We start from the raw sequence: 26,379 nt of genomic DNA on the forward strand, positions 1-26,379 counted from the left end.
TCTTTTTTCACTGTCAAACTTCTCCAATGAGGGACCTAGAAAATCTTTTCTTTACACATTCTGCCTTGGAAAAACTCTACTTGTCCTTCAGGGCCCAATTCAAATACTGTCTCCTCTCTTTAGCCTTCCCTAAGCAGCTCTTATCAGAATTCATCTTTTTAGATCAACCAAAACATTTTTATCACAGCTTTCTCTTCTTCACTTCTGTAGACCTTTTGCTGTTTTTGCCTATCAACATCTTTGCTTCTGGTTGTAGAACCTACGGCTTCCATTTTGGAGACTGATCTCCCTTTATCCCACATAGTTAATTAAAATAGAACTGGCCATCTCTACCCTTGTCCCCCATTCCCATCCACTCCAGAGGATCCAAATCTGGCCCATCAGAGTTAACTCCTGGACTTCTGCTGAAACTATTTGGAAAGAAAGCTTTTCTTTGAGCTTACTAAACTCAGATATAAGCCTGGCCCTGCTGTGACCGTCTTTGTCACCACTTGAGGAGATAATGCCTAAGAATGAATCCAATCCAGAAGAAAGCAGAGCTAAGATAAAACGAAGAAAGACAGATTCTGGCTAATATTACACTGGCATCTGGATCCAACTAAGCCCAAAGCCAACCTTTCATTTATGTAAGCCAGTAAGTCTCCCTTTTTGCTTAAGCCAGTTTAAAATGAGTTTCTGCCATAACAAAAAATGTCCTGATTAACACAGAATCTGTGAACCTATGTGTCTACCCAACAGACTAAAATAAGCTTAAGTGCAAAGGCCTACTTGTTTATTTTTGGAGTTCCCCACAACATTTAAAAGTACCTTGCTTAATGAATAAGAAACTTAATTTACTGAACATGTGGGGTTTGTTTGTTTGTTTGTTTAGACAGAGTCTCATTCTGTCGCTCAGACTGGAGTGCAGTGGCACAGTCTCGGCTCACTGCAACCTCTGCCTTCTGGGTTCAAGCGATTCTCCTGCCTCAGCCTCCCAAGTAGCTGGGATTACAGGTGCTCGCCACCACACCCGGCTAATTTTTGTATTTTCAGTAGAGACCAAAAAGTTTAGTAGAGACTAATAGTGTTTTGCCATGTTGGCCAGGCTGGTCTTGAACTCCTGACCTCAAGTGATCCGCCTGCATCGGCCTCCCAAAGTGCTGGGATTACAGGCGTGAACCACCTCACCTGGCTGAACATGTGTTTTAACAAGAGGGAGTGAGGGCTATTGGACAGTCTTAAAGAAGGCATTTCCAATGGCACAAGAGTATGGATATATGGTAGGAAAAATAAATCAAGTGTAATCACCTATTGTGGAACACCAAAGTATACTGCCTATTTTTCACAAAATTAGATGTATTAAAACAAAACAGCAGCCACACACAGTGGCTCACACCTGTAATCCCAGCACTTTGGGAGGCTGAGGCAAGTGGATTACCTGAGGTCAGGAGTTCAAGACCAGCCTGGCCAACATGGTGAAACCCTGTCTCTACTAAAAATACAGAATTTAGCTGGGTGTGGTGGCATGCCAGGCCTGTAATCCCAGCTACTCAGGAGGCTGAGGCAGAAGAATCCCTTGAACCCTGGAGGCAGAGATGGCAGTGAGCCAAGGTCACCATTGCACTCCAGCCTGGGCAACAAGAGTGAAACTCTGTCTCAAAAAAAATAAAATAAAATAAAATAAAAAATTAAAAAAATAGCATTTTACAAAGAGAAAGGCTACGTAGATATAATTCATCTTCCACAAGCATAATGCCAATTTGTTATTTAAGTATTCTCCTTGTTGCCACATCTGGTAATGAACAATGTAACATTATTCTGAAAGAAGGATCTAGATTTTTTAAAATTAGTTTACAATAGTTTATTCACAGGAGAATACACTTGTTCTAAGTATTTCAAATGAATGTTAACTCTCATTTACTGATAAAGATATAAAATTAATCATCTGAAATATATTTTAATAGTGAGTATGGGTTTTTCTCACATCACCAATGTATTTGCTTGCTCTATTTCTAGTACCAACACCCAAAGTAGTATATGCTAAAGTAAGTTCAACTCTAAGTAGTAAAAGTGAGCTGATTGCTACCAGCTAAGTTACCATATTTTAGTTTTCCAAGAGGTTATCATGCATGTATACTAAAATGGCAATAAAAGGACTTAACAGATTGTCCAAAAGTAACCCTGTGCTTCAGCTGTTTTTCTGGGGCTGCTGCATTGACATGCTCCATTAATTTTTTAAAATAAAACTTCATTTGATGACAAACATTTAGCAGGAAATAATTTCCTACATCCTAATTCAAAATGAAAACTTCAATGCTAATGTTCCCCTAATTCAAGCTGAGAAAGACAATATAACTAGTATTTGAATGAGGCCTGCACATCATCTGCCAAAATTTTCTCAACATAAAGTAACCCAGTGAAGATCACAAGGCTGTAGCTACTTTAAAATTCTTCAAAAGTGGGTAATTAAACTATTTAGTTAAACGTTTAGACACCATTTGCATATCCCAAAACAGAAGAATTAATTTAAAAGTTCTTGGCTTCTTCTGTGTTAGACAGTCATTTACAATTTAAATTTAAACCCCAGAGAACAGAAAAAAGCAAGTTGGTGCTGCTACCCATCTAAATGTTTTCCTGATCTTAAAACTTCAAGACAACTAAGAAAACTAAAAAAGAATTATTTGAGTTGAACAATACAGATATTTGTCCCCCCAAATGAATATAAACTTTAAAGGAAAATAAATTATGGTACTTCCATGGAACTGATTTTTTTTTTTTTTTTTTTGGGGGGACAGAGTCTCACTCTGTCGCCCAGGCTGGAGTGCAATGGTGCAATCTCGGTTCACCACAACCTCTGCCTCCCGGATTCAGGGGATTCTCCTGCCTCAGCCTCCTGAGTAGCTAGGATTACAGGTGCCCACCACCATGCCCGGCTCATTTTTGTGTGTGTGTGTTTTTTTTTTTTTTTTTTTTTAGTAGAGATGGGGTTTCACCATGTTGGCCAGGCTGGTCTCAAACCCCTGACCTCAGGTGATCCACCCGCCTCAGCTTCCCAAAGTGCTGGGATTACAGGTGTGAGCCACCGCACCTGGCCTATTTATTTATTTTGAAGACAGGGTCTAGCTCTGTTGCGCAGGCTGAAGTGCAGCGGCTTGATCATAGCTCACCATAACCTAGAACTCCTGGGCTCAAGCAATCCTTTTGCCTTAAACTCTTGAGCAGCTGGGACTACAGGCATGTATTACTACATCCAACTAATTTTTAAATTTTTTGTAGAGACAGGGTCTCACCGTGTTGCCCAGGCTGGTCTCAAACTCCTGGCTCAAAGCAATCCTCTCACCTGAGCCTCCCAAAGCACTGGGATTACTGGCAGAAACCATTGTACCTGGCCAACCTACAGCCTTTAAATGAGGTCTTATCCTTTATAACTTTTTAATTTTTAAAGTACATACTTTCTAATTACCTTAATATTCTAGATTTAGAAAACTTAACATTTTAGAGAGAAATGTGTTCACAATCAACCACATAGGATAAGTTACAAAAAGATTAAATTTTTAAAAATAGAGACAAGGTCTCACTCTATCACTGAAGCGGGAGGGCAGTGACATCATCATAGCTCGCTGTAATCTCAAACTCCTACAGGCTCAAGGGATCCTCCTGCCTCAGCCTCCCGAGTAGCTGAGATTACCAGTATAACCAGGCCTGGCTAATGTTTTCATTTTTTGTAGAGACAGGGTCTGGCTATATTGCCCAGGCTGATCTCGAACTCCTAGCCCTACGTGATCTCACCTCAGCCTCCCAAATCACTGGGATTACAGTGTGAGCCATTGTCCTGGCTCTAAATCAGTGTAAAAAAATTCTATCATGAAAACAAAAGACAACATAGAATTGCTTTGTAACCTCAGCATAAAGGCCTCCTAATATGATTCAAAATCTAGAAGCCATATGTAAAAGATTCAAGCACATAAACATCTTTTAAAATAACTTTTGTTTGGCAAAAAAGCACCAATGAATGTATTCATTTCCTCAGTAAATATTTACTGGGTGTATACTATGCATCAAGCACTGCTGCAGGCAATGAAAAGCTAAAATAAAAATAACTGAACCAAGCCTGGGCAACGTGGTGAATCCTTAACTCTATGAAAACAATATATATATAAAAATCAGCAGGGCATGGTGGCACATGTTACTCGGGAGTCTGAGATGGGAAGACTGCTTGAGCCCAGGGGGTCAAGGCTGCAGTGAGCTAAGATCGTGCCACTGTATTCCACCCTGGGCCACAGAGCCAGACTCTCTGTCAAAAATAAATAAATAAAAACAATAGAACCATAAAAATGTCAGTGAAAAGCAATAAACCAAGAAAAAATTTTTGCTATTCCTATCACAAAGAGCTAATCTTTCTAATACATTAAAAAGAACTACTAGAAAACAAAACAACAACAACAACAAAAAAAAACAAAAAAAAAAGGCTAGGCGCAGTGGCTCACACCTGTAATCCCAGCATTTTGGGAGACTGAGACAGGTGGATCACCTGAGGTCAGGAGTTCGAGACCAGCCTGACCGACATGGAGAAACCTCATCTGTACTAAAAATACAGAAATTAGCCAGATGTGGTGGCGCACACCTGTGATCCCAGCTACTCAGGAGGCTGAGGCAGGAGAATCACTTGAACCTGGGAGGCAGAGGTTGCAGTGAGCCAAGATTGTGCCACTGCATTCCAGCGGTTACCCTCATTTCAGACTACAGTCAAAAGTAGTGGGTTCCTATATTACTTATACTGTTTTGGACTTGCCTTCAAATCAAGGGTTCCCATGAACCCAACTCAGGTTTTATAATTTGCTAGAATGGTTCACAAAACTCAGGTGGAGTTTACTTATTACTGACTTATTATAAAGGATACAACTCAGGAACAGCCAAATGGAAGAGTTTACTTATTACTGACTTATTATAAAGGATACAGCTCAGGAACAGCCAAATGGAAGAGTTTACTTATTACTGACTTATTATAAAGGATACAACTCAGGAACAGCCAAAGGGAAGAGATGCATAGGGCAAGGTATTAGAGGTGGCGGGACAGAACTTCCATACCCTTTCTGGACACTATCTCCCGGCACCTCTATGTGTTCACCAACCCAGAAGCTCTCCAAACCCTGTCATTTAAGGGTTTTAATGGAGGCTTCATTATATAGACATGGTTGATTAAGTCTCTGGCCATTGGTAACTGGTCTCTAGCACTTCTCCCCTCCCTAACCCTCTAATCATGTTTTGGTCTTTCAGGCAACCAACACCCATCCTGAAGTTATCTAAGAGCCCCCAGTCACCAATCATCTGATTTTTTTTTTTTTATTATAACACAGTTCACTCAATGGAATTCTATATAGCAATGCAAATGGATCCACTAGAGTTGTACAATACAACTTAGAAACAGGTTGAGCAAATGAAAGACAGAAAACACACACACACACACACACATGTAAGGCGCTGGGTGTGGCATGCCTGTAGTCCCAGCTACTTGGGAAGCTGTGGTAGGAAGATCCCTTGAGCCCAGGAGTTCAACACCAACCTGGGCAACATGGTGAGATCCCATTTTTAAATATATATATATATATATATATATATATATATATATATACACACACACACACACACACACACACAAACACACACACGATTTGATTCATATAAAGTTCAAAAACATGAAAAACTATTTTATTTAAGAATGCTTACATTATGGCAAAACTGTGAAGGAAATGATTATCAAAAGTTAGAATAGCCGGGCACAGTGGCTCACACCTGTAATCCCAGCACTTTGGGAGGCCGAGGCGGGTGGATCACTTGAGGTCAGGAGTTTGAGACCAGCCTGACCAACATGGAGAAACCCCATCTCTACTAAAAATATAAAAAATCAGCCAGGCGTGGTGGCACATGCTTGTAATCCCAGCTACTTGGGAGGCCGAGAAACAGAATCGCTTGAACCTGGGAAATGGAGGTTGCAGTTAGCCAAGACCGTGCCATTGTACTCCAGGCTGGGCAACAAGAGTGAAACTCTGTCTCAAAAAAAAAAAAAAAAAAAAAGTTAGAATAGTAGTTACTTACAAAGTTATAATCAGAAAGAAATATAGTGGGGACTTTGGGGTACTAGCAATGTTCTGCTTCCTAACCTAGTGACTGGTTACCCAAGTATTTATTTATAATTATTTGTTAAATAATCATATATGATTTATGCACTTTTCTGTGCATTACTTAACCATAAAGAATAATCTACTCTTGGCTGGGTGCAGTGACTCACAAAACACATTGGGAGGCTGAGACAAGAGGAGCCCAGGAGTTTGAGACCAGCCTAAGCAACATGGCAAAACCCCATCTCTACACAAATTTTAAAAATTAGCTAGGCATGGTGGCGCATGCCTGTAGTCCCAGCTACTCTGGAGGCTGACAGGTAGGAGCATCACTTGAGCCCAGCAAGTTGAGGCTGCAGTGAGTCAAGATCATTCACTGTACTTCAGCCTGGACGACAGAACAAGACCCTGTCTCAAAAAAAAAAAAAAAAAAAAGTTCGACTTGGAAAGTTTATCTTTTAGTGATAACATTAAAAAATACAAACAAAAGCTATACTGTCCCCCTTTCATTTGCCAATCTAGAGGCTAAATTAAGGAGACTGCTGTCACTCATTAAGAGACATGGGGAAAGGATAAGACTATAACAAACTTTATAAAATAGAGTTTCTCAAATGTTCATCATCTGTGAATTAATGAGCACTGCACATAACATGATCAACTTATGTAAAACATTCACTGCATTTTTATTTATTTATTTATGTATTTTTGAGACAGGTTCTCACTCTGTCGCCAGGCCGAAGTGAAGCAGCATGATCACAGTTCACTGCAGCCTCGACCTCCCAGGCTCAGGTAATCCTCCCACCTCAGTCTCCAGAGTAGCTGGAACTACAGGTATGCATCACTATACCTGGCTAAGTTTTGTATTTTTTGTAGAGATGAGGTTTTGCCATGCATGTTGCCCAGGCTGGTCTCAAACTCCTAAGTTCAAGCAATCCTCCTGCCTTGGCTTCCCAAAGTGCTGGGATTACAGACATGAGTCACCACGCTCTGCCTCACTGCATTTTAAAATACAAGTAAAACATTAAAAAATGAATGTGGTAGTTCCCCCTTATCCACAGTTTCTCTTTCCAAGGTTTCAGTCACCCACAGTCAAAAGTGGTCCAAAAATATTAAATAGAAAATTCCAGATATCAACAATTCATAAGTCTTAAACAACTTTTATGAAAGTATACTGTTATAATTATTCTATTATTACTTATTGTTATTCTCTTACTGTGCCTAACTTATAAATTAAACTTTACTGGCCAGGCACAGTGGCTCACATCTGTAATCCCAGAACTTTGGGAGGCCAAGGTGGGTGGATCACCTGAGGTCAGGAGTTCGAGACCAGCCTGGCCAACATGGTGAAACCCCGTCTCTACTAAAAATACAAAAATTAGCCGGGCGTGGTGTGGTGGCACACGTCTGTGATCCCAACTTCTTGGGAGGCTGAGGCAGGAGAATCCCTTGAACCTGGGAGGCACAGGTTGCAGTGAGCTGAGATCGTGCCACTGCACTCCAGCCTGGGCAACAGAAAGAAACTGTAAAAAAACAACAAAAAAAAAGAAAACCACTTTATCGTAAGTTATGTACATATAGGAAAAAACACAGTATAGTCATGTACCACATGACACTCCAGCCAACAGCAGACCATATATATGACAGTGGGCCCTCAGGATTATAATGGGCCAGGTGCGGTGGCTCACACCTGTAGTCCCAGCACCCTCCCTTTGGGAGGTCGAGGAGTGGGGTATGCTTAAACCCAGCAGTTTGAGACCAACCTGAGCAACATAGTGAGAACCCTCTTTAAAAAAAAAAAAAAATTAGCCAGGCATGGTGGCACATGCCTGCAATTCTAGCCACTCAATTTCAGCTCTTTGGGAGGCTGAAGTAGGAGACTCACTTGAGACCAGGAGTTTGAAGTTACAGTGAGTTATGATCATGCCACTGTACCTCTTGCCTGAGCACAGAGTAAGATCCTGTCTCTAAAAAGAAAAAAGATTATAATGTTATAACAGAGATGAAAAACTCCTAGTAATATTTCCTATATTTTTCATTGTTACTTTATAGTACACTCCTTCTACTTTAAAAAAAAAAAAAGTTAACTGTAAAACAGCCTCAAGTAGGTCCTTCAGGAGGTATTTCAGAAGACAGCATTGTTATCCTAGGAGATGACAGCTCCATGCATATTATGGCCCCTGAGGACTTCCAGTGAAACAAGATGTGGAGATGGAAAACAGCTGTATTGATTATCCTGACCTTGTGTAGGCCTAGGCTGCCATGTGTGTTTGTGTCTTAGTTTTTAACAAAAAAGTTTACAAAGTAAAAAAAAATTAAAAATTTAAAAAATAGAAAATAGCCGCTTGTAGAATAAGGATATAAAGTATTTTTGTATAGCTGTACTATGTTCTTACATGTTATTACAAAAGCGTCAGAAGTTAAAAAAAATTAAAAAGTTTATAAAGTAAAAAGGTTAGAGTAAGCTAAGGTTAATTTATTACTAAAGAAAGAAAAATGGCTGGGGATGGTGTCTCATGCTTATAATCCCAGCACTTTGGGTGGCCAAGAGGAGAGGATCCTTAAGCCCAGGAGTTTGAGACCAGCCTGGGCAATGTAGCAAGACCACCTTCCTCAACTACAAAAAGTTTAAAAAATAATTAGCCGAGTGTGGTGGCACACACCTATATTCCTAGCTACTCAGGAGGCTGAGGTGGGAGGATCATTTGAGCCTAGGACTTCCAGGCCACAGTAAGCTGTGATCACACCATTGCACTAGCCTGGTCAACAGAGTGAGACTGTCTAAAAAAGATTTTTTTTTTAATTAAAAAGAAAAAAATATATATATTTACAAATTTAGGATAGTACATGTACAGTGTTTATAAAATCTACAGTAGTATACAGTAATGTCCTAGGCCTTTGCATTCACTCACTATTCACTCATTGACTCACCCAGAGCAATTTCCAGTCCTGCAAGCTTCACTCATACTTAAGTGCCCTACACAGGTGCATTTTTAAATCTTTTATACCGTATTTTTACTGTGCCTTTTCTATGTTTAGATACGCAAATACTTAACAATTGTTGCAATTGCCTACAGTATTTAGTATAATAACATGCTACAGTATGTACAGCATTTAATATATGTACAGCAATATGTCATAAAGTTTGTAGCCTAAGAGCAAAAGGCTATATACTACATACCCTAGGTGTGTAGATTACACCATCAAGATTTAAGTTCTTGCTATGACATTCACACAATGACAAAATTGCCTACTGATGCATTTCTTAGAACATATCCCAGCCATTAAGCAACACATGACTGTATATATAGGGTTTGGTACTATCCGAAGTTTTAGGCATCCACTGGGGATCTTGGAACATATCCTACTAAGGATAAGGTGGGAAAACTACTATAGTAAGATATTACAATCAGTGAGAGAAATGATTATACACTCTCATCATTGTATGCATAGCTAGTAAATTTACTTATTTCTATTATATTAGAAAATTCTAATTCAGTTATAGCTTATCAGGAAGGCAACAATATTTAGTGGTCACTATATCAGATACTTACAGGCTCTATCTTCAAAATATTTCTGAACCTAAACATTTCTTCATTACGTTCTCAATACCATCCTAGACCAATTAATCATCATCTCTTGTTCTTTCCTGGATTATTGAAATAGACTTCCCCAAACTGTTTCCCTGCTACATTTATAACCCCTCCTTTCCCCACCTTCAGACTATCCTCAACACAGTAGCTGGAGTGATCTTGAAAAACCTAGAACTTGTCACTCCTCTGCACAGAATTTTCAATAGCTCCTAACTCATTCAGAGAAAAGGTACAATCTTTACAATGGCCCACCAGGCACACTAATATTTGGCCCCCCGTTATCTCCCTCCTGTAACTCTGCACTGCTTCCATCACACTGGCCCCCATGTTGTTCCTCAACACCTTATGCTCCCAACTCAGGGCCCCTGCTCTTCTGTTACCTCTGACTAGATTGTTCCGCTGAATCACTGAATGGCTTAATCCCTCGCTTCCTTCAAGTCTTCATTGAAAAGGTGACACTTGTGTAAAGTCCTCCCTGATAACCAGGTTAAAACTGCAATTTTCTCCAACTCCACTGCCTATCACCTTACCTTAATTTTCTCCTTAGCATTTACTACCATCTAGTATACTATATATTTACTTATTTTGTTTATTGCCTGCATTTCCCCTTCTAGGCTATAAATTCCATGAAGCTGGGATTTATTTGTCTGGTTTACTGCTATATTCCCAGCACTCTAGTCCTGGAATAACAAAGCTTTCATTCAAGTAGTTGTTAAACAAATAGGTGAAATTAAATCTAATATGGAACAAAAATATCACATTCAAAATGAGTATTTTAACCTAAGAGATATAATAAAGAGATACAATAGATTTTTAACCCCCTCTTGTTGCATTCATTTTTAAAGTATTTAGAAGCCATCTTAAATGTGCCAAATAATATGCCGTCAATTTCTTCCTCTAAGGGAAAAAAATCCATATGTATATCTCGGAATTGTTCTTCAGAGCCACATGGCCCTTTTTAGTCAGACCAAAACACATTCCTATTTTGAAGTAATTGTGAGAAATATAGTTCATGTCTGCTTGGGGATAGAAATACTGGCCTTGGCCGGGCACGGTGGCTTGATGCCTATAATCCCAGCACTTTGGGAGGCCAAGGCGAATGGTCAGGAATTGAAGCCCAGGAGTTCAAGACCAGCCTGGACAACACACTAAAACCCCATCTCTATTAAAAATACAAAAATTAGCTGGGTGTGGTGGTTCGGGCCTGTAGTTCCAGCTATTCAGGAGGCTGAGGTGGGAAGATTGCTTGAGCCAGGTCAAGGCTCCCTAGTGCCTGGGTGATAGAGCCTGGGTGATAGAGCAGATCCTGTCTCAAAAAAAAGAAATACTGGCTTTGGGCTCAACAGAGCAATTTGGCTAGAGACAAATCTTTAGGCGTTATCTAAGTGTACAGCTGAAGACCTAAAGTCATGGAAGTAGTTGAGATTGCCCTGGGAGAATGTGTAGAGTGAAGATAAAAAAGAAACAAGAAAAAAATCATGAGAGCGATTAGCACATGAAGACTGGTATCAAATACATACAAGGAACAGAGTATCCTAAGGAGGAAATGGTTAATATTGTCAGAAACTACAGAGAGATGACACAGGATAAGGACTGGAATAAAACACTAAATCTAAGAACTCAGTGATGTTTAAAATAATAGCTTTATTGAGATATAACTCATTTAATATGAAATTTACCCTTTTAAAGTATACTATTCAGTTGTTTTTAGTATATTCAGAGGTGTGTGACCATCACTACCACCAAGTTTCAGAACACTTTCATCACCCCATAAAGAAACCCTGCACCCATTAGCAGAGTTTCTAATTGGCAGGGTTTCACATTTCCCCTAATGTTAGTGATTTTTTAAAAAGACAGTTTTGGAGAAGTATGAAAAACTAAAAGAAAAGTAAGGAATTATAAGTAACAAGGGTATATTATTCTTTCAAAGGGAACTAGGAGAGAGAGGTAAATAGGAAGAGGTGGTATCAGAATGGCTGTTTAAAATGGGAAAGGCCATAGACTGAAGGGAAGGATTTGGGGGAAAAGACTGAGAGGCACAGAGACAGAAGATATATACTCACTCACAAACTGGATACAGTTGAACAGGATACAATCAGAAACACAGATGGAAGGGTTTGACTTGGAAAGGAAGAGACACCTTAGGGGACTATCGTGACAAAAGTAAGAAACTACTAAGTCAATAACTAAAAATGAGGGACAGCTGGGAGCCAATGGTAGGAAGCAGATTTACTTTTTGCTAAATTTTGGTAGCTTTAAATTTTTCATCATTTGCATGTTTTACTATCTCAAAATAAAGATGATAAATACGGGGATTTTGGGCCGGGCATGGTGGCTCACGCCTGTAATCCTAGCACTTTGGGAGGCCGAGGTGGGTGGATCACTTGAGGTCAGGAGTTCGAGACCAGCCTGGCCAACATGGCGAAACCCCATCTCTACTAAAAATACAAAAATTAGCTGGGCATGGTGGTGCATGCCTGTAATCTCCAGCTACTCAGGAGTCTGAGGCAGGAGAATCACTTGAGCCCAGGAGGTGGAGATTGCAGCGAGCTGAGATCATGCACCACTACACTCCAACCTGGGTGACAGAGTGAGACCCTGTCTCAAAAAAAAAGAAAAAGAAATGTCACAGAACAGAGAACACACAAACACCTAATGAATTAAATTTCAGAAAGTGATAGCCCTTTAATAGAGAGAGAGGCCCAACACTACTCTCTTCCCTGGTGCAGCAGCATCAGAAGAAAACGTACTGTAGATGGGGATAAGAAGAAACAAACCAGACTATTAAGAAATTTTTAATGCCAAATGTAGGCTAGCATGACAGATTAAAATTCTAAGGCATGGTGGAGGTAAAGCTGAGTAGTCTAATGTGCTGGAAAAAGAATTACAAGGAGCCCCAGACATGGAACCCATCTGTACCCATCTACCAACTCTCCTACAGGTCTTCACTAAATACACAGGTAGCACACTGAAAGCTGAAGACAGATCAGAAGAACTGAAAGAGATCCCATCTGAAGTATGTAGGCCTCCCTGAAGTACAAGGCAGTTATCTTCCAAAGGAGGATTGGCAAGTGGCAGACAGAAATCCATCTGAGGTAATCCAAGCTTTTGGCTACCAAAGGCTGTGAAGGCAAGAGCTGAGAAAAAGCCCTCCACGGCATTCCAGGCCTTCACAGAATGTAAAACAGCTGCCCTCCTGAGGCAAGGGTAAGAGCAGCAAGGCAGAGATCTCCTGAGACACAGAAAGGCAAGAAGCACAATTAAAGAACAAAGAGAACCTCCCAGCGACCTAAAAAGCTGGCAGCTCAGCTGGCAAAACAGATCTCTGAAATCATGTCAGTGCTTAGATCCCAAATCCTGCTGAGGAGAAAGTCATAATTCTGCCCCAAAGTATTTGGACCCAGTGGTAAACTGAATCAAACTACAGCTGCAACAAAGCACAGACTCATCTTACTTATAAATTAGACTTACTCAATTTAGTGGCCAGACAGAATAAATGGAATTTTGGAGGTAAATATTAAGTAAAAAATACGTAAACTTCAGGTTCTCCTTTGTTTTATAGAAGCTGTCTGGTATACATGCCAGGTACGGCAGCTCACGCCTGTAATCCCAGCACTATGGGAGGCCGAGGCGGGTGGATCACCTGAGGTCAGGAGTTCGAGACCAGCGTGGCCAAGATGGTGAAACCCCATCTCTACTAAAAATACAAAAATTAGCTGGGCATGGTAGCACAGGCCTGTAATCCCAGATACTCAGGAGACTGAGGCTGGAGAATTGCTTGAACTTGGGAGGCAGAGATTGTGGTTGTTTTTAGTATATTCAGTTGTTTTTAGTATATTTTTAGTATATTCACAGGCGTGTGACCATCACTACTACCAAGTTTCAGAATACTTTCATTGCCCCATAAAGAAACCCTGCACTCATTAGCAGTCACATTTCCCCTCCCTAATATTAGTGATTTTAAAAGAAGACAGTTTTGGAGAAGTATGAAAAACTAAAAAGTGAGCTGAAATTGAGCCACTGCACTCCAGCCTGGGTCACAGAGTGAGGCTCTATCTCAAAAAAAAAAAAAAAAAAAAAAAAAAAAAAAAGATGTCTGGTATAAAATAAAAGATTATGAGACATAAAAAGAAGCAAGAAAATGTGACCAATGGTAAGTAAAAGTAAAGGAAATAGTCAAAATAAGCAAACTCAAAGATGCCCCAAATATTGGAATTATTATTAAATAGTAAGTTTAGGCTGGGCGTGGTGGCTCAGGCCTGTAATCCCAGCACTTTGGGAGGCCAAGGTGGGTGGATCGCTTGAGGTCAGCAGTTCAAGATCAGCCTGCAACATGGCGAAACCCCGTCTCTACTAAAAATACAAAAATTAGCTGGGCATAGTGACACGTGCCTGTAATCCCAGTTACTCTGGAGGCTGAGGCAGGAGAATTGCTTGAACCTGGGAGGCAGAGGTTGCAGTGAGCCGAGATCATGCCACTGTACTCCAGCCTGGGCAACAGAGTGAGACTCCATCTCAAAAAAAATAGTAACTTTAAAATAATTACGATAGGCTGGGTGCGGTGGCTCACACCTGTAATCCCAGAACTCTGGGAGGCCAATGGATCACCTGAGGTAAGGAGTTTGAGACCAGCCTGGCCAACATGGTGCAACACCATCTCTATTAAAATACAAAAATTAGCCAGGCGTGGTGGCACGCACCTGTAATCCTAGCTACTCAGGAGGCTGAGACAGGAGAATCACTTGAACCCAGGAGGCAGAGGTTGCAGTGAGCCGAGATTGCGCCACTGCACTCCATCCAGCCTGGGCGACAGAGCAAGACTCTATCTCAAAAAAAAAAAAAAAAAAATTATGATAAAAATATTAAATGATCTAGTAGAAAAGATAGACAATATGTATGAAGTGATGGGACATTTCAGCATAGTAACAGGAACTACAGAAAAGAAATACTGGAAAGGAAAAATATATTCAAAATCAATAATTAATTAGATGGACTTAGCAGAAGGATTGATAAACCCGAGGACAGATCAATAGAAAATATCCAAACTGAAACAGAGAAAAAGAGGGGGAAGGGGATACAACAGCATGTTTAAGTTCTGTGGGACAATTTCAAATGGTCTAATATAATGTGTAATTGGAGTCCAAGAAGGAGAGTAGAGAGAATGAAACAGAAGAAATATTTTAAAAGGAAATGGCCAGAACTTTCCACAAAGAAAGACATCAACCAAACAAAACCAAGAAGTTCAGTGAAGCCCAAGCAGGATAAAAATATACTAGAGGATTCACCCAATGAGGTTATAATGTAGTTTAAATGACTACCTGAAAGAAATTATGTCGGTTCTTATTAATACATGGAGTTAGGATCAAATCCATCTACTGTCTACAGAGTCTGTTCCTAAAGAAACCATGGAGGTAAGTTTTAATTTTACATCCTACCTATTAAAGAACTTAGCCTTGCCCAAAGACAGGTGCCCTCTGCTCCTGAGAGGTAATCTATGTCATACTTGACAGGAGTGTCTTTCTGGCCAGGATTGGCCAACCAGAAGGGCCAACCATGTGATTTAGGATGGGGACTTTGGGTCATCCAGTATCAGTCTGAATCCAATCTAGAGACTGAGCTCAACTATGTGGGCAATCCATCAATCAAACATGCCTATTTAATGAAGTCCTAATTTGAAAATCTGGACGCTGAAGCACAAGTGAGCTTCCCCGGATGGCAATAGTCCATGCATACTGTCACATACTGATACTGAGAGTAACACCTCCTGACTTAATGGGGAGCGAATACCAGATGCTCCAACATTTGAGACCCTCTTGAACTTGGTTCTATGGGCTCCTTGCCTTGATTTTAATCTGTATCCTTTCCTTGAAATAAACTGTAACCATGAACATAATAGCTCTTAGCAGTGAGTTCTCCTGGCATCTTTTTAGCAAGTTATCGAAACTTTGGGAACCTCTCCAGCCCCCAGACTTGCAGTTGGAGTCAGAAGTGAAAGTGGTCTTATGGAAGACTGTGCCCTCAAACTTTGCAGTTTAGCTAACTCGGAGAGGATCTTCATAAAAGTTTTAGGTTCATTTAATGATGAAAGCTAGTTAAAAGTTCAGGCTTGGCCAGGTGTGGTGGCTCATGACTGTACTACAAACACTTTGGGACGTCAAGGTGGGCAGACTGCTTGAGTCCAGGAGTTTGAGACTAGCCTAAGCAACATAAGGAAACCCTGCTTCTACTAAAAAAAAAAATTAAAAAAATAGAAAAATTAGCCAGCGTGGTGGTGCATGATTGTAGTCCCAGCTAGTCAGGAGGCTGAGGTGGCAGGAAAGCTTGAGCCCAGGAAGCAGAGGTTGCAGTGAGCGGAGTTCGCACCACTGCACTCCAGCCAGGGTAACAGAGCGAGACCCCTGTCTCAATAAATAAATAAATTAATTAATAATTCAGGTGTAATAGAAACGTATGGATCCTCTTATTATTTGTTTAACCATGTGTTTGAAGATGCTCTTTGGGGAATATTGCTGATACAGTAAAGTTATATTCTCCAAGCTAAATCCAACATTGTGGGTCAATCTAAATCAGAACAGGAGACTTAATTTAACAAGCTGAATAAGCTACATTACTATACTGTACATCTCCATCTCACATTTTATACAACTCTTTTAACATATGAAAAAAATAATTGCTTCTGGTCCAACAACTACAAATAATCCCCACAAAACAACTGTATTGTTTTGTATTTTTGAGACAATCTTGCTCTGTCACCCAGGCTGGAGTACAGTGGCGCAATCTCAGCTCACTACAACCTCCATCTCCAGGTTCAAGTGATTCTCAAGCCTCAGCCTCCTGAGTAGCTGGGATTACAGGTGTTTGCTACCACAACCAGCTAAATGTTTTATTTTTGGTAGAGATGGGGTTTCACCATGTTGGCCAGGACAGTCTCAAACTCCTGATCTCAAGTGATCTGCCCTCCTCAGCCTCCCAGAGTGCTGGGATTACAGACGTGAGCCACTGTGCCTGGCCACAAAACAACTGTTATGGAAACCTCATCACTAGTCAACCTTTTATAGGAAATACAGTATTTGACTTTAAACAATCAGCCAATTATTATGTGGTAACTATGAAAACAACTATGGTTTTAATGTCCCCTCCAAAACTCATGTTGAAATTTAATTGCCATTGTGATAGTATTAAGAGGTGGGACCTTTAAGAGATGATTAGGCCAGGAGGGCATAGTCCTCATGACTACGACTGTGGGAGTACACTCACACAATGTCATAATTGTGGGATTAATACCATAACTGTAGGAATGGGCTCCTGATTAAAGGATGAGTTCAGCCAGATTTCCTCTCTGTCATATGTGGTCACCTGCACTCTGTTAGGACACAGCAAGAACGCCCTCACCAGATGCCAAGCGGATGTTAGTACTACCATGCCCTTGGACTTCCCAGCCTCCAGAACTGTAAGCCAAATAAATTTATTTTCTTTATAAACTATCAATCTGTGGTATTCTGTTACAGCAGCAGAAAATGAACTAAGACATTCTTTCAATAAAAACTATCCTGAAATACAAGATTTTTCCGCTGTAGTTAGAGACTGAAATTCCCTGAAGAATATTTCCTTAGAAATTGGCTTTGTTATCCCACTAAGTTTTATATTTGAAAAATATTCTTAAATCTAAAGGTATTAACAGAAATTCAACTTAAAAATTGCTGAATATAGCTTCCGGTTCTAGGTGCTTCGGGAGCCATGGCTTAAGGTGCAGACATGGCCAAGTCCAAGAACCACACCACACACAACCATTCCCGAAAATGGCACAGAAATCGTATTAAGAAACTGCGATCAAGCCGGGTGTGGTGGCTTACGCCTGTAATCCCAGCACTTTGGGAGGCCAAGGTGGGTGGATCACGAGGTCAAGAGATTGAGACCAACCTGGCCAACATGGTGAAACCCCATCTCTACTAAAAATATAAAAATTAGTGGGGCATGATGGCGCGCGTCTGTAGTCCCAGCTACTCAGGAGGCTGCGGCAGGAGAATTGCTTGAAATCAGAAGGCGGAGGCTGCAGTGAGCCGAGATCGCACCACTGCACTCCAGCCTGGCAACAGAGCGAGACTCTGTCTCAAAAAAAGAAAAGAAAAGAAACCCCAATCACAAAGATATGACTCTCTCAAGGGGGTGGACCCCAAATTCCTAAGGAACATGTGCATTGCCAAGAAGCAAAACAAGAAGGGCCTAAAGAAGATGCAGGCCTTGGCAGGCCATCAGTCCACGTGGTGAGGCTATGAAGGCCCTTGTAAAGGAGGTTAAGCCCAAGATCCCAAAGGGTGTCAGCAGCAAGCTCCATCGACTTGCCTACATTGCCCACCCCAAGCTTGGGAAGCGTGCTTGTGCCCGCATTGCCAAGGGGCTTGGGCTGTGCCGGCCAAAGGACAAGGACAAGGATCAAACCAAGGCCCAGGCTGCAACTCCAGCTTCAGTTCCAGCTCAGGTTCGCAAAGGTGCTCAGGCTCCTACAAAGGCTTCAGAGTAGGTATCTGCCTGCCAACGTGAGGACACAAGGACTGGTGCAACCTGCCTGGGCTGCTGTCTGCATGGGGCTGGGGTCCTCACCTCCTGTGCTATTTGTACAAATAAACCTGAGGCAGGAAAGAAAAAAAAAATTGCTAAATACAGGCATCACAAACTAACAAATGAGGACTTTGAATTAGAAGAAAAGAAAAACTGAGTTTCTGCCCCAACCCTATTATTATTAATTAGCTATTTCAACTTGAATAAAGCACTTCACCTCTCTGAGCTTCAATTTCTCAAGTATATAAAGTTGTTAGACATTGGATGATAAGATTCATTCTAGCCTGGCGCAGTGGCTCATGCCTGTAATCCCAGCACTTTGAGAGGCCGAAGCAGGTGGATCACCTGAGGTCAGAAGTTCAAGACCAGCCTCACCAACATGGTGAAACTCCACCTCTACTAAAAATACAAAATTAGCTGGGCGTGGTGGCGCATGCCTGTTATCCCAGCTACTCGGGAGTCTGAGGCAGGAGGATTGCTTGAACCCGGGAGGCAGAGGATGCAGTGAGCCGAGACTGCGACATTGCACTCCAGCCTGGGCAACAAGAACGAAACTCCATCTCGAAGAAAAAAAAAAAAAAAGATTAATTCTAACTCTTAGATTTCTATAATATTAAATTTAACTTGTAAAGTTTAATTCTTTTCTCCAAATTTTGTTACGTTAAATATGCAGTTACATTTCCAAGTTGAGGGTATGACACAATGAAACTTCCTCATTCGAATCTAACTTAATTTTACTCTGTGGATTTCTTGTGATGTATTTTTTTATAAAAATTAGAAATATAGGGGGCTGGGTGTGGTGGCTCATACCCATAATCCGAGCACTTTGGGAGGCCAAGGCAGGTGGATCACGAGGTTAAGAGATCAAAACCATCCCGGCCAACTTGGTGAAACCCTGTCTCTACTAAAAATACAAAAATTAGCTGGGCATGGTGGCAGGCGCCTGTAATCCCAGCTACTCAGGAGGCTGAGGCAGGAGAATTGCTGGAATCCAGGAGGCAGAGGTTGCAGTGAGCCGAGATGGTGCCACTGCATTCCAACCTGGTGAAAGAGGAAGACTCTGTCTCAAAGAAAAAAAAAAAAATTAGAAACATGGCCGGGTGCGGTGGCTCATGCCAGCAAACCCAGCACTTTGGGAGGCCAGGGCAGGCAGATCACTTGAGGTCAAGAGTTCAAAACCAGTCTGGCCAACATGGTGAAACTCCATCTCTACCAAAAAATACAAAAATTGACCAGGCATGGTGGAGTGCACCACGTAGTAGTCATTGCTGTCGTCGTCCCAGCTACTTAGGAGACTGAGGCAGGAGGATTGCTTGAACCCAGGAGGCGGAGGTTGCAGTGAGCCAATATCATGCCACTGCACTCCAGCCTGGGAGACAGAGCAAGACTCTATTGCAAAAAAAAAAAAAAAGGAGCCCCGTGCGGTGGCTCACGCCTGTAATCCCAGCACTTTGGGAGGCCAAGGCAGGTGGATCACGAGGTCAGGGGTTTGAGATCATCCTGGCTAACATGGTGAAACCCCATCTTGAATAAAAATACAAAAAATTAGCCAGGCATGGTTGCAGGCACCTGCAGTCCCAGCTACTTGGGAGGCTGAGGCAGGAGAATGGCATGAACCAGGGAGGCAGAGCTTGCAGTGAGCCGAGATAGTGCCACTGCACTCCAGCCTGGGCAACAGAGCAAGACTCCGTCTCGAAAGAAAAAAAGAAAAGAAAAGAAAAGAAAGGAAAAAAGAAAAGAAACATACTATCACATTGTGGATTAAGAAAAGAAACAAAAAAAATCAGAAACAAGTTAAATCACTAAGCTCAACTATCAAAAATCAGAAATCTCTCCAAAAAAATCTTAAAATCTCCATCTATCAATAAAAACTTTTTTAATTATTAAATTTGATATACCTCCAAGATGGGGGATACTATACTGAATTTTAGGTATAATAGGAAGCCCAGGGTGAATTTCAGGCAGACACAGTCATGTGATCTGATTTACATTGCTCAAGATCCCTATTGTTCTGTGGAAAATAGGCATAACAAACAAAAATGGAAACTGGGAGACCAATTAACAGGTAGCTGACAAAGTCTAGAATAATGACTTGGACTAGGATAACAGCAATGGAAATGTTAAGAAGTGGTTTGATTCAAACAAGTAAACAAAATGGTACATACAGACAGTAAATGAAATAGGAGAAAAAACAGTAATGTGAGAGAGAATGATATAGTTGGGGAGGATACTATTTTTTTTTTTTTTGAGACGGAGTCTTGCTCTGTCACCCAGCCTGGAGTGCAGTGGCTCGATCTCCGCTCACTGCAAGCTCCGCCTCCCGGGTTCACGCCATTCTCCTGCCTCAGCCTCCTGAGTAGCTGGGACTACAGGTACCGGCCACCACGCTTGACTAATTTTTCTGTAGTTTTAGTAGAGATGGGGTTTCACCGTGTTAGCCAGGATGGTCTCGATTTCCTGACTTCGTGATCCGCCCGCCTTGGCCTCCCAAAGTGCTGGGATTACAGGCGTGAGAGGCGTGAGCCACCGTGCCCGGCAAGGATACAATTTTCAATAGGGTAGTCAGGGAAAAAAAAAATTGGAGCCACAACCTGGACATAAAAAAGAGTGAGCCATGGGAAAAGTGAAGAGGAGAGTCTTCCCAAGCTTTGTCACACGTTTAAAAATAGGTGAGCCTGGCCAGGCACGGGGCCTCACACCTATAATCCCAGCACTTTGGGAGGCTGAGGTGGGAGGATCACAAGGTCAGGAGGCTCACTGCAACCTCCACCTTCCAGCTCAAGCGATCCTCCCACCTCAGCCTTCTGAGTAGCTGGGATTATAGGCGAGCACCACCATGCCTGGCTAATTTTTTATTTTTAGTAGAGATGCGGTTTCACCATGTTGCCCATGCTGGTCTTGAACTTCTGGGCGCAAGAGATCCACCCACCTCAGCTTCCCAAAGTGCTGGGACTACAGGCATGAGCCACCGCACCTGGCCCCCACTCCATTCTTTAGCCTCCATATTACTCTATTAAAACGATTATCCACTGCGCAAGTACTATAAGCACATTAATAAAGGCCTTAATTCTATTTTGACAAAAGGCAATGGTTGCACTGTAGCTTAATATCCACTAGTAGTCATTATTCCTGAAGACTAGTAGTCTTCAGCCCTTAGGAGCAACATTCTACACATAAGTGATTCACAACCAGGGTATCCAACCATGATAATTTTCTATGTCTGCATATGTGTATCACTGTATGTATGTGGGAGGGGGACAAGGAAAGGGGATATAGTCACAGCAAGAGATCTCTATTGAAAGACATTTTGCTGGCCAAGAAGTTTTCAATCTAACTCAGAATCCCAACAGTAGTACTGCTTTGTGGAGATAATTACTGAACTTTGATCTACTTCATTGTTCATTCACTTGACATGAATCATTAAATAAACTTTGACATCACCCCAATTCCAACATGACAGATAACAGTAAAGCTTCTGTGTTAAATGTTATGGTATACACCTGCATTTAACATGGCTTAAGGTAGAAAAAAGATAAAACTGAGTTGCAACTGAGAAACCCTGAATAGTGAATAATAAAAAATAACGAAAAACTGACATGAATACTTCTGGAATTTTCCCCCAAACTCCATCAATTTCTATGACTAAAAAAGTCTTACTTTCACATGACATCAACATGTGGATTAAATTCATAGTTTTATATAACAGTGATAGCAGAAGAAAGAACCATGTAGCAGCAAGCAAATATCAGACTTCCCTCTTATAAACTGTGTGATTTTTTTTTTTTTTTTTTTTTGAGATGGAGTCTTGCTCTGTCTCCCAGGCTGGAGTACAGTGGCACAGTCTCCGCTCATTGCAACCTCCACCTCCCAGGTTCAAGCCGATTCTCCTAACTCAGCCTCCCAAGTAGCCAGGATTACAGGTGCCCGCCACCACACCCCGCTGATTTTTGTATTTTTAGTAGAGACAGGGTTTCACCATGTTGGCCAGGCTGGTCTCAAACTCCTGACCTCAGGTGATCCACCCACCTCAGCCTCCCAAAGTGCTGGGATTACAGGCATGAGCCACACTGCCAGGCCAACTGTGTGATTTTTAAAGCAAGTTACTTGATCTCCCTTTGTCTTTAGTTTTCTCATCTGTAAAACACAGATAATACTGTGTTTTCAGAGTTAAATAAAATTATATAATAAAATGCTTAGCATATAATAGCGATTTTAAAATACGTTTCCATCCAATTATTTTTCCTTTTAAAAAATGTTAACATCACCCTGCCTTGACCATTGTTGAAACAAGCATCATTATGTTGCTACCATTAACTGTGCACAGTGGCATGCATCTGTACTCCCACCTACTCTGGAGGCTGAGGCAGAAGGATCCTTTGAGCCTATCAGGTCAAGGCTATACTGCATTACAATTGTCTCTGAGAATAGCCATTGTATCCCAGCCTGGACAACACAGCAAGACCTCATAAAAAACAAAAAAAAAGCCACCTTAGTCTGGGCGCAGTGGCTTACATCTATAATCCCAGCACTTTGGGAGGCCGAGGTGGGTGGATCACTTGAGGTCAGCAATTCGAGACCAGCCTGGCCAACGTGTTGAAACACTGTCTCTACCAAAAATGCAAATATTAGCCACGCGTGCTGACAGGCACCTGTAATCCCAGCTACTTGGGAGGATGAGACAGGAGAATCACTTGAACCTGGGAAGCAGAGGTTGCAGTGAGCTGAGATCATGCCATTGCACTCCAGCCTGGGCAACAGAGTGAGACACCGTCTCAAAAAAAAAAAAAAAAAAGCCAACTTATTATCAATAAGCACATGAAAAGATACTCAATATCACTAGTCAACCTACTAGAATGGCTATAACTGGAAAAAAGGAAAACAACAAGTGGTGGCAAGGATGTAGAAAAAGTGGAACCCTGATACTTTGCTGCTAAGGGAATGTAAAATGGTACAGCCACTTTGGAAAACACTTTAGTGTTTCTTCAAAAAATTAAATATGGAATTACAACAACCCAGCAATTCCACTCCTAGATATATACCCAAAAGAACTGAAAATAGGAGTACACTAATACTCATAGCAGCATTGTTTATAATAGCCAAAAAGTGAAAACAAATGCAGTATCCATCAATGAATTAATATACAAAATGTGGTACATTAAATATGATTCAGCCATAAAAATGATACATTCTACAACATGTATGAACCTTGAAAACATTACGCTAAGTGACATAAGTCAGACACAAAAGGCTAAATATTACACGATTCCAATCACACGAAAGATCTAGAATAGGTAAATTCACAGAGACAAAAAGTAGAGGCTGGGCACAGGGGCTCACGCCTGTAATCCCAACACTTTGGGAGGCCAAGGCAGGTGGATCAAGACCATCCTGGCCAACATGGTGAAACCCTGTCTCTATTAAAAATACAAAAATTAGCTGGGCGTGGTGGCACATGCCTGTAGTCCCAGCTACTCGGGAGGCTGAGGCAGAATTGCTTGAACCTGGGAGGCAGAGGTTGCAGTGAGCTGAGATCGTGCCACTACATTCCAGCCTCCATCTCAAAAAAAAAAAAAGTAGATTAGTGGTTACCAGGGGCTGGGTCAAGAAGAGAATGAACAGTCACTGCTTAACAGCTACAGAGTTTGTTTGGGATGGTAAAAAATCCAAAAAATAACAAAAATACAAAAATTAGCTGGGCATAGTGGTGCGTGCCTGTAATCCCAGCTACTCAGGAGGATGAGGCATGAGAATCGCTTGAACCCAGGAGGAGGAAGTTGCAGTGAGCTGAGATCGCGCCACTGCACTCCAGCCTGGGCGACAGAGCGAGACTGCATTTCAAAAAAAAAAAAGGCATTAGAAAGTCATCGTCTTGATCAAAATCTTCACATTGTTTCCCATTTTCAACAAACTTAATTCTAGAACCTTGCAGGTTTGACCATCAGCAAAAATTAGTAGTTTACTTAAATTTAAACATAGGGGAAACTAGGTGCAGGGTTTAAGGGATTTCTCTGTACTACAATTACAAATTTTCTGTAAATTGGTAACTTCATGATTTTTCTATAAACTTTCTAAAAAAGTTTATTAATAAAAAAGAGACATGTTATTGAATCTCAAAAGTGTTATGCTAAATGAAAGAAGCCAGTCTCAAAAGGCTATATACATACACTGTGTGATGCCAATTTATATGGCATTTTGGGAAAGGCCAAACTATAGGGATAAAAAACAAATCAGCTGTTGCCAGGGAGTGAGGGGTGGGCTGAAGGGATTTACTTCAAAAGGGCATAATTATGGAAATTTTTGGAGTGATGGAAATATTCTATATCTTGTATCTTAATTGTGGTGGTGGCAGTTACACAACTGTCACTGTTTTTTGTAATTCATCTGTTTTAGCAGAACTATACAGAACTTTACACCTAAAACAGATGAATTTTACTAAGTGTAAATTATACCTTAATAAGTATGACTTTTCAAAAAGAATCCTAAACAATTGTAGTATCATGTCATACATTTCAATACACACAGAATTCTAGCCTGATAAATGACATTATGAGATCTAGTCAGATGAAACTAGGCGATTCAAGCCGGGCACGGTGGCTCATGCCTGTAATCCCAGCACTTTGGGAGGCAGATATGGGCGGATCACTTCAGGTCAGGAGTTCAAGACCAGCCTGGCCAACATGGTGAAATCCCGTCTCTACTAAAAACCCAAAAATTAGCCAGATGTGGTGGCAGACGCCTGTAATCCCAGCTACTCAGGAAGCTGAGACAGGAAAATCGCTTGAACCTGCGAGGCGGAGGTTGCAGTGAGCCAAGATCGTGCCACTGCACTCCAGCCTGGGTTACAAAGCAATATTCTATCTAAAAAATAAAAATAAAAAATAAGCCTTGAAAACCCCTCCCTAGGCCCGGGGCGGTGGCTCATGCCTGTCATCCCAGCACTTCAGGAGGCCGTGGCAGGCAGATCATGAGGTCAAAAGATTGAGACCATCCTGGCCAACATGGTGAAACCCCATCTGTACTAAAAATACAAAAATTAGCCGGGCGTGGTGACGTGTGCCTGTAATCCCAGCTACTTGAGAAGCTGAGGCAGGAGAATCACTTGAGCCTGGGAGGCAGAGGTTGCAGTGAGCCAAGATCGCGCCACTGCACTCCAGCCTGGTGACAGAACGTGACTCCGTCTCAAAAAAAAAAAAAAGAAAAAAGAAAAAAAAAAGAAAAGCTTTCCCTAAACCTACGTTTTATGTTCCCTTAGCTAAGTTTTCCCTTAAGTTGTTCTCCGTGCATTGAAATAACACTATCCTTAACACCTCATCATCTTCTTCTTCCTATAGTAAGGATTTACAATCTAAACTCTTTACTCAAAAATCTTGTCTAATTAACTTTTATCTATTTTCCATTTGACTATATTATCCCTTACATCTTTTCTTTCCCGTAACAAATTTTTTTAAATAACTGAAGTACTTTTTGCTACATGGATTGTAGTTAGTTGGTCTCTCCTAGTTGGAATATAAACTTCCCAAAGGCAGGAAGTAACTATTTCTTTATTACACACTCCAAAAATCTGGTTTGTACTATGTATCTAAACACTCAAATGCCATATGAAGAGATGCAGTGAAAAGAATATTGGGGCCCGGGGCGGTGGCCCACACCTGTAATCCCAGCACTTTGGGAGGCAGAGGTGGGCAGATCGCCTTAGGTCAGGAGTTCAAGACCAGCCTGGCCAAAATGGTGAAACCCCATCTCTACCAAAAATACAAAAATTATCCGGGCATGGTGGCATGCACCTGTAATCCCAGCTACTCGGGAGGCTGAGGCAAGAGAATCACTTGAACCCAGGAGGCGGAGGTTGCAGTGAGCTGAGATTGCGCCATTGTACTCCAGCCTGGGCGACAAGAGTGAGACTTCATCTCCAGAAAAAAAAAGAAAGAAAGAAAGAAGAAAGAAAAGAAAAGAATACTGGGGTGGACGTGGTGGCTTATGCCTGTAATCTCAGCACTTTAGGAGGCCAAGGTGGGCCCAGGGGTTCAAGACCAGCCTGGACAATGTGGCAAAACTCCTTCTCTACAAAAAACACAAAAATTAGCCAGGCGTGGTGGCACGTGCTTGTAGTCCCAGCTACTTGGGTGGCTAAG

General features: G+C 41.4%; 1 protein-coding gene and 1 pseudogene across 4 annotated transcripts in view; one reads left to right on the forward strand and one right to left on the reverse strand.

Annotated features, from left to right (window-relative positions):
• Positions 1-26,379, reverse strand: part of PIK3C2A (phosphatidylinositol-4-phosphate 3-kinase catalytic subunit type 2 alpha) — a 120,977-nt gene that overhangs the window by 88,969 nt on the left and 5,629 nt on the right. The gene's annotated exons all lie outside the window — the stretch shown is intronic.
• LOC100979255 (large ribosomal subunit protein eL29-like) lies at positions 17,444-21,278 on the forward strand (annotated as a pseudogene).

Source organism: Pan paniscus, chromosome 9, assembly GCF_029289425.2.
Source record: "Pan paniscus chromosome 9, NHGRI_mPanPan1-v2.0_pri, whole genome shotgun sequence".
In the NCBI taxonomy this organism is placed as follows: domain Eukaryota; kingdom Metazoa; phylum Chordata; class Mammalia; order Primates; family Hominidae; genus Pan; species Pan paniscus.